This window comes from Rhipicephalus microplus, chromosome 3 (assembly GCF_043290135.1).
Source record: "Rhipicephalus microplus isolate Deutch F79 chromosome 3, USDA_Rmic, whole genome shotgun sequence".
Classification (NCBI taxonomy): Eukaryota; Metazoa; Arthropoda; class Arachnida; order Ixodida; family Ixodidae; genus Rhipicephalus; species Rhipicephalus microplus.
Window position 1 is genome coordinate 96,274,519 of NC_134702.1, and position 12,700 is coordinate 96,287,218.

Below are 12,700 nucleotides of genomic sequence, written 5' to 3' on the forward strand. Positions count from 1 at the left end.
TGAATCGCATAATGAGCGATGGTTTGAAAGGACCACACGATTCGTAACGATTCGGGCGAACATGTTTAATAATCAGCAGCAGCAAAAGCATCAACCAAGGGAGCAGCTGCGTTGGTTTCACGTGTAGCTTTACAGAAGCTTATAGTGGGTCCGGTCACCGATTCTCAAAACAAAGAATTATGGCGTATGGGCATGGGGGCGTAGTTCACTTATACAGTGGACGTTCGATGATAGTTTTAAATGACCGTTGTTACTCACACGGATGTCCTTGTTCATGTGGCATATTTCAGGTGCCCCAAGAAAAGCGAAGCGAGACTGCTGATTAAAAAGAAGATGAAAACGACGCGCGATTACGCTCACACGTTTTACTCTCGAGGCGTAGCTCAAGCAACCCGAAACTATTTTAGCCCACCTTTTTTATTGATATGGTACATAAGGAGATGTTAGCGCACAAGTAAGGCACTGGCTATACTCCATAGCTCTTGAGTAAATGCTGAACACATATCCTAAAGGAAAAAATAAAGAACTGTGCATGGGAAATAGAACACCCGAGCACAGATTTGCAGAAGCACACTCTTACGCACATATCAAACAACACCAAAACAAACATAAAGAAATGTTCGAAAGTCAATGAATAATGTATCTCATGGTGTAAATAGTTAACAATAAATCCAACGTGCACATATTTCCTGCTTGATATTTATTCATATATACTTGAAATAAAGCCACACCTAGTTACAGCTGTTCTCCTTGGCATCAGTGTCTCTTCGATTCGTGTGGTTGCGACTAAAGAAAACCTGAATGCTCTCGCTCCCCCCCCCCCCTCTTTGTTTTTCTGGAAGGGGAGGAAGTGACGATGAAGAAAGTGCATCAAAGCGTTCGTATGCGTCAAGCTTCCTCTCTGTCTTCGTCTCATCTGCTTTCTCCATGTGCCGTAAAACCAACAGTCCCGAGCTACTTCTGGGTATAAAACGTACGAGTAATGAGCAAAGCAGCCTACAGTTTTTATTTATTTTTTTCTTAGTCGCTTGTTAGTATACGCGCTAAATTTTCCTCGCAATGGGGAGAAGTGTTTAACGCATACGTGCACGAATTCGTCTTTGTCAGAGTATCCGCCGTATCACGTTTTTTACTGTTAGATTCTAAAAATAACCCAACACTTCTCGTGTGTTTTTTGTGCTCGCCTGAAAGTCCCCTGCACTTAATTCTAAAGGCGCTTGCGATGCGTTTTTTTTTCTTTTCTACCTCAGCTTTTTTGCGGTTTTGTGGTGAGACTCTGCAATACAGCGGCAAGATTATTGCCGCAGAAAAAGACGGGCAGTGTAGGCAAGAAAGCGGCCATTAGCATAACATCTTCCAAAGCTTTTCAACTCGCCCAGATTCTGGTTCTTTTTTTTTTCTCGCAACTACTTGATAAACGTCTCCACATGTGCTCCGAATTCGTGGTGTGTAATCTCCCGAACAAGAAAAACGTAATGAAGTTAAGAAAGAAATGAAGACAGCGACGTTATTCACAAAACCGTAAGCTGGTGTGATTGATGTCCGGCTCCTAATGGCGACGTTGTTATTTTTTTTTCCTTCTGGTACAGTTCTAACTAACGCACACGTTTCGGTGGTCTAACTACGTTTATTATATAGAATAACTGATAGAGTCCTTTGGAAGCTAAGTGTGGTATAAGTTAACCTTTTATTGACGGCCGCGGGAAACGGTAGCAAAAGGCGAAATAGCATTGTGTTTTTTTTATAAGCGTTGGGTGAAGACGGAGGTGCTGTAAAAGAAAGAACGAAATAAAGAAAAGATTGAGAGAGAGGAAAAAATAAAGAAAGAAGTAAAGATGGGGAGAGAGAAAGATAGATGGTAAATAAAGGACAGAGGCACCATGAGAAAGAAAGAAAGGAGGAAGGAAACAAAGAAACAAGAAAGAAAGAAAGAAAGAAAAAAAGAAAGAAAGAAAGGAAGGAAGGAAGGAAGGAAGGAAGGAAGGAAGGAAGGAAGGAAGGAAGGAAGGAAGGAAGGAAGGAAGGAAGGAAGGAAGGAAGGAAGGATAGAAAAGAAATGAGGATGAAGGAAAAAGAGAGAGAGAGAGAGAGAAAAAAGGAAAGAAGAAAGGAAGGACGAAAAAATAAGGAAAGAAAGAAAAGAAAAAAAGGAAGGAAGAAAGAAAGAAGGAAATAAATGGTGTGTAGGACTACTATTATCCTGTCTCTTGCATCAGTAAAAAGGGCTACATAGCCGGGGCAACTGGCCGCAATGCTGTGTAGTCCGAATCTCGTAATGCCGAGCTGGCGAACGCGCCATCCCACAAATTTTGTAGCCACGAGAACAGACTCTACGTTCGCCGTAAACGTTGTAAATACTGCACGCGGTCAGAAAATTGGCCGGGCGATGTCTAGGCAGGGACTTGCCGTGCTATGATGTACAAAAAAAAATTGGAAAACTTATGTGCAGACATAAAAGATTCTCGAAGTAATAAACTGCAGTGTGCGTAAAAGGAGATCGTGGAGTACGCATTCTTCTTGTTTTATTACCGCGATACAGCACGGCTGAGACGTCTATCGTGCTTACGCAACAAACGTGGTCATTTAGTTTACCGCTGCATGCTTTTTGGAGTTTGCTGGGCAAAAAAGACATTAAGTTTAGATTGCGATGTAAAACTAGCAATCTTGCATTTATTCGACGTAGATGTTACACCCATTTGTGTTTTGTAATTGTAATAGTTTGTCCAACCGATAATTGCCATTTTGTTGGGATATACATGCTGCGCGACTATGGCATTAGCGCGCGCCTCTTGCATGAAGCGTGTTTGCTTTCTGCGCGTTTCGACTGCTGATACAAAAGAACCAAAGGGAGAAGTCACGTGCTTTTATAACAATAAATTCCACATGACGCATCTTGGGCTATAATATTGAAAGTCAGAAAAAGGGCAGGTTTATGGGGCGCACGTGCTGAGTGATACTAGGCGATCGATAAGCATTATTATAATTACTACACGCAGCACCTGGCGGGTCTGCGCATTGGTAATTTATTGTCTACAAGATAAATAAAAAAAAATTGGCAGCATATCCACGGAGTGAATGATGGAGAGTGGGGCGAAGCATTCGTCCGTCCATTCGTTCTTGCTTCCTTCCGTCTGTGCGACCGTCCATGCGTCCATCCGCCCGTCCGTGCGTGCGTCCGTTCCTGCGTTCGTCCATGCATCCGCCCCTGCGTCCGTTCATGCGTCCATTCATGCATCTGTCTGTGTGTCCGTTCGTATATCTATGCAACACTCCAAGTACCATGATCTCGCATCTTTTCATCATATATTCCCCATATAGAAACACCGCCATCCAGCGGACATTCCAAGGACTAAACGAGAGGTGGCACACGCACACTTTCTAACAGCTTGCGCTTCGGGTCTACTTCCCACCTTTAACCACCTCGAGTTCATGGTATATACTAGTTCACTGTATTCATGGCCCTGCGGCCCAACACTCGCTAAACCTTTCTAAAACCAAGGAGGTTACGCCCAGCGAGTATAACGTAGCAACCTTTTCCTGGCAGATAGAGCTCAATGTACATGCCAATGGCTGCATGGGAAATGAGAGACAGGAGAATTCGGCTTTTACTTTCTTACGGCTTGCACTTCGTACCTACTTCCCACCTTTAACTACCTCGAATTCATTCATGGTATATACTAGTTCATGGTATTCATGGCACTGCGGCCCAACGCTCGCTAAACCTTTCTAAAACTAAGGTGGTTACACCCAGCGGGTATAACGTAGCAACCCTTTCCCTTCAGATAGTGCTCAATGTACATGCAATGGCTGCTAATGGGGATCGCAGCGTGCACGTTAACTAAAAGCCGAATGCTCCTGTCTCTCACACCCCATTATCAGCTATTGGAATGTACATTGAGCACTATTTTTTGTTGTTCAACAACGCACAGAAGGAATCTCTCACCGGCACCACCTTGGAGGTCAAAATGTTCGCAGGTCAAAGCGTAAGACTGGTTATATACTACGACGGGACGCGGGACGAACGGGTGCCGCTATAAGGAGCTTCGTCCCTAAGACACGTCGTCTGTCAGTTAATTTGCGTGCGATTATATACATAGCCCACATGCAGCAGCGTATGCGTACTATATGTTTTCAAAGTCATAAATGTTAGAGTTCTTCAATTCTGACCGGAATATATTGATGGTTCAGATGGGCAGCCAAATAAATTCAGCAACATAGACAAAGTATGCTCTTATTTTTTATTTTTGTTTCACGTATGTATAAAAAAGAGCTCCAGTGGTGACACTAGTCTGTTCACCGCCCCGCCGCGGTGGTCTAGTGGCTAAGGTACTCGGCTGCTGACCCGCAGGTCGCGGGTTCGAATTCGGCTGCGGCGGCTGCATTTCCGATGGAGGCGGAAATGTTGTAGGCCCGTGTGCTCAGATTTGGGTGCACGTTAAAGAACCCCAGGTGGTCGAAATTTCCGGAGCCCTCCACTACGGCGTCTCTCATAATCATATGGTGGTTTTGGGACGTTAAACCCCACATATCAATCAATAAATCAATCAATCAACTAGTCTGTTCACCGCCTTATTTTCACAAAAGCTCGAGCACGTGCTCGATGTACGTCGTTATTTAACCTTATAATGATCACTTTACTACTGAGCAGGAACTGCACGAAGACCAGTATCTTCATTCATTCATTCATTCATTCATTCATTCATTCATTCATTCATTCATTCGTTCGTTCGTACGCTTGTTCTTTCAATCATTCATTCATGAGAGGGCGTTTCGCTTTTCAGAGAGAGAGAGCGAGAGAGAGGAAACTCTTTAATGAAAAACAAAATTCAGCCGGCGTATATATCGGCGCCTGCAAGGTAGCTACGCTGCATAGGGGATGGGAAATGAATGACAGAAAGGGCCTAGGAGGAGAGCAAGAAAAGAAAAGTAAAAAAAAAAACAAGGCAATATATGACCGTGGTATGGACATGTCACTACGTAATGGTGATGATGTAAGGTACTTGACAGTTTAGCTTATCTATTAGGCCGATCTCTTGCAGCAGTCTGAACAGAATTTTCAAGAACATGACGAGGCCAAGAAAGGGAAGAAGTAGGTTCAAGTATTTTCCCTAGATCGCGCGGTATCAAAGTTCGGCCCACATTTTTACCGCGGGATTTTGCTGTGAACATAGTTTGTCATGTGGTTTATACATATCTTCAGCTGACCAATGTTTTTCTTTTTTTTTTACCGTCTTGAATGACTCGACCCTCTCAGCAATTGGTCGGTTTGCCATGATTGCTATGTTATGTGATACTTGGTGCAACTAGACGAGTTGGCAGCGGAAAAAAATTCTTTTGAGAAGAGGAGGAGGAATAAACTTTTATTTTCGAAACGGTGTAGTGGTATAAATTCCGCGTTCACCTTAGGTGGGAAGTCTTTTTATTCCAGGAACCTTCTGGCCTTCAGTGCCTCCTTGGCCCTGGCGACAAATAATTTTATGCTAACAACGTGTAAACTTGAGCCATCATATTACTCTATCTTTTAACATTTCATTCCTATTGTTTCGTTGTGCGTATGTCGTTCGCCCCCCCCCCCCCCTTTTCCTTTAACAGAGTAGAAAAGTTCGAAAAACCGTGTTTGGAAGCGCTATTTCTTCTTCTGTAGAGCGTACTTATACTAGAAACATAACTAACTACTTTGACGAAACTTCTTGCCGGTGTCGTAGTGCACATGAGATCCTCTTATGAAGCAAATCATTTGAAGGTAAGCAAAAATGATACCAATCATATTCTCCTTGGCGCATCTTAACCATTCTTTCGAGAGTGTACAGTTTCTTTTGGTCTATTTATCGTCACATTTTTCGGCTTCCTAAAAAACGAATGAGAAGAAAAGCACACGAGTGCCTTTGAATTCTTAAGTGGCCACGCGAAAGCATTGCATCCGCGTGCGTTCTTTACTTCATGTTGTATAGCTGAGTAAATTTTGGCATATTTTTGTCTCCACTCACCGCGTCCACATATAGGAGGGCTCCGTCCAAGCGTAGACGTGGAGAGACGACGCGCCGTGTGCTCGCCAGAACGAGGAAGATGCGTGCAGTGAGAATCTCCGTCGCTCGTGTTTGACCGCGAATGCCAACGGCTATCGGAAGAACAACGCATGGTGTCTTCACTCGCGTATAGCCGGATGCAGGATGCGACGCTCATTGAGCGTGATGATTGGCGCGTCGTAAAAAATCAATTACACCATCTCCCCGAAGAGAACCCTGATGGGATGCGAAGCAGTAGCATTGCGCATGGGTGATGTCACGGATTGAACGGTGCTAACGCGGGTGCTGCGGTGAGCACTCGAGGATTCGTTTGAAGCAATGGCTGGCGTGGGTCTTGCAGGTGACACGTACAGACATGTTTCAACACGTACGTTAGGCGTGCGTCAGGTTTGTTGGGCGCGAACCGACGAATCGGTGGTGTACCGAGCGGCGGTCGCGGCAGGTGTTGCGGGCGAACGGACGAGGTGGTAGCTGCGGGCGCCGCGGCAAGCGCGTGGTAGGTGAGGGAGAGAGTGACGTCAGGGCGCACTGCAAGGGGAGTGTGAGGTCAACGCGCAGCAGTGGCTTCACCTACTTGGCACCGCGCCAACACCTGCGGCACGCGGCGCATTTGTAAGGAGGGACAGCGTTATACGGGCTAGTCAAAAAGCTGCTTCGCATCTAAGATGTTTTGTGCGAAACCAGTGTGAACATGCGCGGTCGCTATCTACGCAAACAGACGATACAGCTCTTACGCTATACGACTCTTATAACAGATGTGACAGCAGTCTGAACCCAGCCTAAAACTTTAGCCACTAAACCACCGTGGTGGGGATCTCGGCTTAAAACTCTTCATTTCAAGGACTGATTGTGATGTAGGCCTTTTCCGCAAGCTACACTTTAAAAAAGCCTGCACCTTTTGTAGAATCGTTCAGTCCAACCATGATGGTCATGCGGCTTGCGTTTCGATCATTGAAAACACGGCGCTCGCTTCTATCTTAATAAGAATGGAATGTCATGGCGTTAGCGCGCGCAGAGTCCATGGCCTGGAAAGTCTCGCGAGATAGATATTGGTTGTTCTTAAAGTACAGAAAGACTGAAGAATTAGCCCTTTCTTTTTTAGGGTGTACTATAGTATAACTCCGCATCTTGAAGGAACAAAGTAGCCTACACGTTGCCCGAATTTAGGTGTGAGGAGGGTGTGAGGCAAACCCTCATAAACAAACATATCATTCGGAGTTCGCTTATTCTTCTCAATGCAAAATCAGAAAGTAGTTTTAACACAGAAGCAGAAAAGCGTGTGTTATTTTTCACTATTTTATATACACCCGTTAAAATATACTTAATCGATCGATTCCCGTGTAGTACAGAGAAAAGGCGTTACACGACAGTCTATATTTTTCTACACGTATGCGGTATCTTTTCAAGCTGCAGCCTCTTGCGAGAAAAAGCTCTGATAAATCCTTTCACTGACTCGTTATGTTTGTTCGCTAAAAGCGACACAATTTCTAAGGGATGGCTCGGTGAGACGGCGTCAATGCTTCGAAAATATGAATTAACCGAACCATCACGAAACGCTTGCAATGGCAGTGAGATTGTGTTTCATTTCCTGAATTGCTTCTTTAAGCCTTCTTTTATTGTTGTTACTGCGAAAAGTACACTGCTTCAAAGAAACACACTTCGCGCTTGGAAATCGGAACCAGGTGTTGACGGGGGGTGCTAAGAATTCTCATTAAGGTACCCTCGAAAGCACCTTGCGACAATAGAATAAAGTTTCGCTATAGGATGAAGAACCCTCTATTTAAAAAAAATGCGCGGCAAAGAACATTCCGAATAGTGGCTGCACAAGCGAAAGTCAAGAGTATTTCCTTTACACCGAAGCACCGGAGCGAGGAAATTTCGGTACTTAAACGTGGTCAGCGATTCTTCAGACTCAACACAGAGGAAAAGAAGAAGAATTCTGTATCAAACTTTGCCACAACGACCGCACGTTTTCAGCGCACGTTCACCAAATATGTATGTTTTGTCCTTTTTGCAAACGGAGACCGTGCAGCTGTGCCGGTCACGTAGAGGCATGCTTCACTGGTAGCGGGGGCACGAATAATATATATATATATATAAATAAATATATATATATATATATATATATATATATATATATATATATATATATATATATATATATATATATATATATATATATATATATATATATAATCTGTGAGATGGTGTTGTGTACACGCCTGCAGACCTTGAACCTTCGTTTTGCGTGAGCTCACGCTCGCATCGCCACACTTGCAAGGTCACACGACACACACTCTTACGCGGTGATAGAATTACGCGCACAGAATGCACACACGCACATGGGCAACCACGCGAACGCACATGTACACGCGTACAGACACGGGACAAACTCGCAACCGCGCAAACACACACTCTGGCTTCGCGCGCACACAGAAGCACTACACGTTGCCCTACTTGCACCCACTCGCTCGTCTCAAGTACTACAAGACGAACCGCTTCTTTTTTAGAGTACACGCGAAGACTCCCAAACGAAGGCCGTCTCCAGAGAGGCGGTAAGCGTGCCACCAGCGAGCCTTCGCAGCTTTTTTATATTTCTACTTCCCGGGGCTTCATTCTTTTTCATCGCGCCTGGTTCCTGGATTCCTCAGCGGTGGAGGCCTCCGTTGCACAATCGACGGGAGAACCTGTTTCAGAAAGCGGCAGCCCGACTATGCCAAGCCGCACGGCCGGCCGGCCGGCCAAGCCACCGGAGTGCTTGGCGGGCACGATGCGTTAAGTCTCAGCAACAGATGCCACGGCCAGAAACGGGCACCGCCGCACAACGACAGACACGTCTGTAGTGGTCCAGATAGATGGAGTGGGCGGAGGAGAAAGAAGAGGTGGAGCAATGATTCGTTTCCCGGCCTCATATACTCTTTCCAACGCGATGTATTTTTTCCTCCTTCTTTTACGCGCCGGTTGACAATGCCGACGTAGGGACGCCAGACTATTGGTGCCCGCGGGCGGTCCCCCAATTCGGAATGCGGCGCTGGCACTCTTCCGAGCATCATGCGCGTGAGGATAGAAATAGAAAAAAAGATAGGAAACTAGACTCGGTAAACGGAAGGGACGCGCGCAGAATACGTGTGGGCCACTTCACCGCCGACCGCGTGGAAATCGTTTAGCAGCCGGGTACACGGACCACGGGAGTGGTTGGTCGCTTGGTTGGTGGCTTGGTTGGTTGGTCGTCTTGACCATTGCGGCGGTATAGAGCACGCAGCCTTTTTGTGTGTGTGCGTGTGTGAACGGGGTGGGCGGGTGTGCGTGACATCGTCTTTAATTAAGGGAACTCGCCGAGGTTTTTGAAAGCTACTCACTCTCTGAGAAAGTTTCGGTAAAAAGTACCGGGTGTTTCTAGTTGCGGGCCCGCCATGCTGCGGCTCTAACGTCCGCGCAGGTAATACGTGATGCGACTGTGATGTCCTCTTCCGAATCCTGGCATAGGGCGTCCGCATAATGACTGCCGTATCTATAGTCCCTAAATGTTAGGCAACAAAATAAGTCTTCACCGTGCATCTCGTCGCTAAGGATAAAGGGAGCTGGACCTGTGACTTGAAATCGCGCCTCTATTGATATTCCAAGAGAGGCTAGACAGGTTGCGTGTAGTTCTTGGTAAAATGTTGTCTCGACGCAAGACATAAGTTAATGATCGCTGCGTAAGAGCCTGTATACTCGGCTACCAAGACAGCAGTTACGAGTACAGTGCTGGCTGACGCATGTGTCAGATCGTTCATATCGAATTGGAACGGTGAACAGTGAAATATTATGCATGTATCGCGTGGCGCGTTTTCCCAGCTTAACAGCCGTGAAAGACAGTCTTCTCAAGGTATAGAGGAAACTTTGTTAGACGATATACGCACCCATAGTCTGTGTATCTCACGCAATGACGCGACTACTGTGCTTTCCAGACGTCTTACACCGTGGACACGCTCCACTCTCTTTTTTGTAACATCTCTTATTTGTTAGCTCTTACTCCCCATACCTCCTTGCCCGGGACACATGTAGCCAGCCATGCCTGAGAACGGCCTAATCTCTCTGTCCTTCAGTTTTTCCTTCCTTCACCACGCAGGGCGCGTTGAAACACAGTAGTGCGTAGATCCAAATAAGGTATACAAGTTCAGGGGCAAATGAAACCTTGAAGCGATGATAAGGCCTTGGGACACGCGGTGTGACGGTATGCAGCCGACGTTTCAGCATGCGGACTTGTCTTCAGCAAAACTGCAATTGCAGCCTTGAATAATGAAAGTCTCTTCATCGGAACATTGGTTTCAGTGACACCTTGTGCTCCGAGGATGTTTTATCGTTTTGGGGGCTGAGTTCTGTCACGTAGATTGTGCGTGGGGTTCAACTATCTGGCGCTTTGTGTACTCCTTATTCATTCTTCTTCACACCAATGTGGAATAGCGACAGAACCATATAGGCTGCAGTACTCCCTGAACGCATTCACAGGTGGCATTCACAGCTTTCTGTAAATGAACGAGCTGTATAGGGTGCTCAAGAAATCGCCTGGCAGATTAATCTCGTCTTATGGCCTTACCTACACCGATCCCTATGAGAGGGACACGAGAGCGACAATGTCCGCACTCAACGAAGCATGAAGCTCCTCATCCGAGGTCATTCACATCTTGGAGCGATCTCCACTCAATTTATTCCTTCCATTACGTCGGCCCTCGTCTGCAACCGTCTGGTACGCCCACAAGCTCGCTGTGGGCCTTTCAAGTTCGGCAGACTTCATAAACTGTTACGTAGTGCTTGCCCCCGCCAGCCAGCGTTCGAGCAAGCTTGTTGCCAAATGGCCGCAGCTAACTATTGAAGAGACGTTCTCCTTATGTCTTAGTGCATGGCCATCGATCCACCACCTACTCTGCGATGCGCACTCTTTTTCGGCGGAGGATCCTTACGAAATTCTCAGCGGGCGAGCGAGTGCGCGCATCAACAGATTCGAGTGCGCGCGCCAATCGGCGTCCCTGTTTATCCAAGGGATTCGCTTGGCCGGATAAAACCTTTCGATCGGCGCACCGAGTGAGCGCGGACCGTAAAAGCCCGCTGGAGTTAAGGCAGCGCACCTCAATCCTCTATGCGCGTTGCTTTTATTTCATGCGCGACCCTCTAAAACAGCCTTCGTGTCGTGTTGTTTTCGGGACGCGAAACTATGAAGCAGCCATTTCGTCGCACTAACGAGATCTGTCGAGATCTCTCTAACTCATCCGTAACTTTTAAGCGCTTCACGCTCTTGCTATGGCGGCGCAGAATCGAGGCATTATCCGGTCTTCCAACGTAAAAGCGCGCTGCTGACATTGTCGCACTCTTTCTTTATTATTACAATAATTTTATTACGAAGATGTGAACACATGCTCTCTCGTACGTATACGATGGGTGCGAAATAACGGTTTCCTTATTACGCGCATGCGTCGATTTTTGTCCGTCGAAGAAGGCTATGCAATACTTTTTCGAAAAAATTATTCGAGACTTCGATGTGGCTCAGTAGAGTATATATATACCATCTATGCCACTCTATGTGCAAACTGTCTACCACGATTGAGGAAGACAATCCTCACAGATGCTATGAGTAATCGTTTCTTCGAACAGGAGTAAGAATCTGCGAGCTGTCATTGAGTGGATCGCTTTACTTTAGATTGTTAACTTTGCTATTCATTATTTGTAGTTTTCTGAGTGGATGTGTTCATGCAAGTCGACGCCGACATTCCTCGTGCGTAGTTTACATGCACGCGGGTGTCACAAATGTAAATATTTTTTGTATCCGAATTCTTCCAACGACCGATTTCACATGAAAGTTAATAATATGTTTAGTGAAGCACTAAATAGAAAAATGCATGCGTGACGCTTTCCTACAACGGAGGCACACATCGTACTTTACCGGAGTAACCGTCAGTTTGACAAGAACTTCGAAATTTAACCGACAAATGATCGATGATTTCGGAGACGTTTCAAGATTTCATAAGCACTTTGTACCGGTATAACGTCCTGCTGTCAAGCAGGGTTGATAAAATGCGGTCACATAGATCCTATGATGTTTCGGCTTGGCAGTGCGTGTTTATTAAAATTTCCGGGCAGGAGACAAAACATATTAACAGCAACAGCTATGCATTTGCTGCAATTTTCAATACTTCCTATTTCTCCAAACTTAGGCTAGGCATGGATATTCTCATACAAGTAGTTCAAACACTTCAAACAGAGCAGCTTCAATCGATTGGTCAGTTAAAACAATTATTACTACTTTAACAGTCAGTTTTCGAGAAGCTGTTTAGCGAATATGTAATTATACTTAATATAGAAGTTTTCCCGTTTTAAACCCACGATATGATTATCATGCTTCTCGAAATTTGGGGCTCCGGAAATTTAGATCATCTGGTGTTCTTTAGCGTGCACGAGCATCACAGAGTACGTGGACTTCTAGCCTTTCGCCTCCACTGAAACGCAACCGTCGTGGTCGTGATTGAATTAGTGTTTTTTGGGTCAACAGTCCAGCGCCGTCTCCTCTGATTCACCGTGATGGACAATATATGCAACACAAGCGCCTACAAAGCGATAAACGCAGAATGCGCACGCGCACATTTTGCTGTATGTGTTGGTGTCTCGTGGGCTGAGTCATGCGTTGCCACGTACTGCGG

The 12,700-nt window shown here is 45.7% G+C and overlaps 1 protein-coding gene across 6 annotated transcripts in view; it reads left to right on the plus strand.

Annotated features, from left to right (window-relative positions):
* LOC119172198 (kazrin) overlaps positions 1–12,700 on the plus strand; it is a 262,749-nt gene that overhangs the window by 92,748 nt on the left and 157,301 nt on the right. The window lies entirely within an intron of this gene.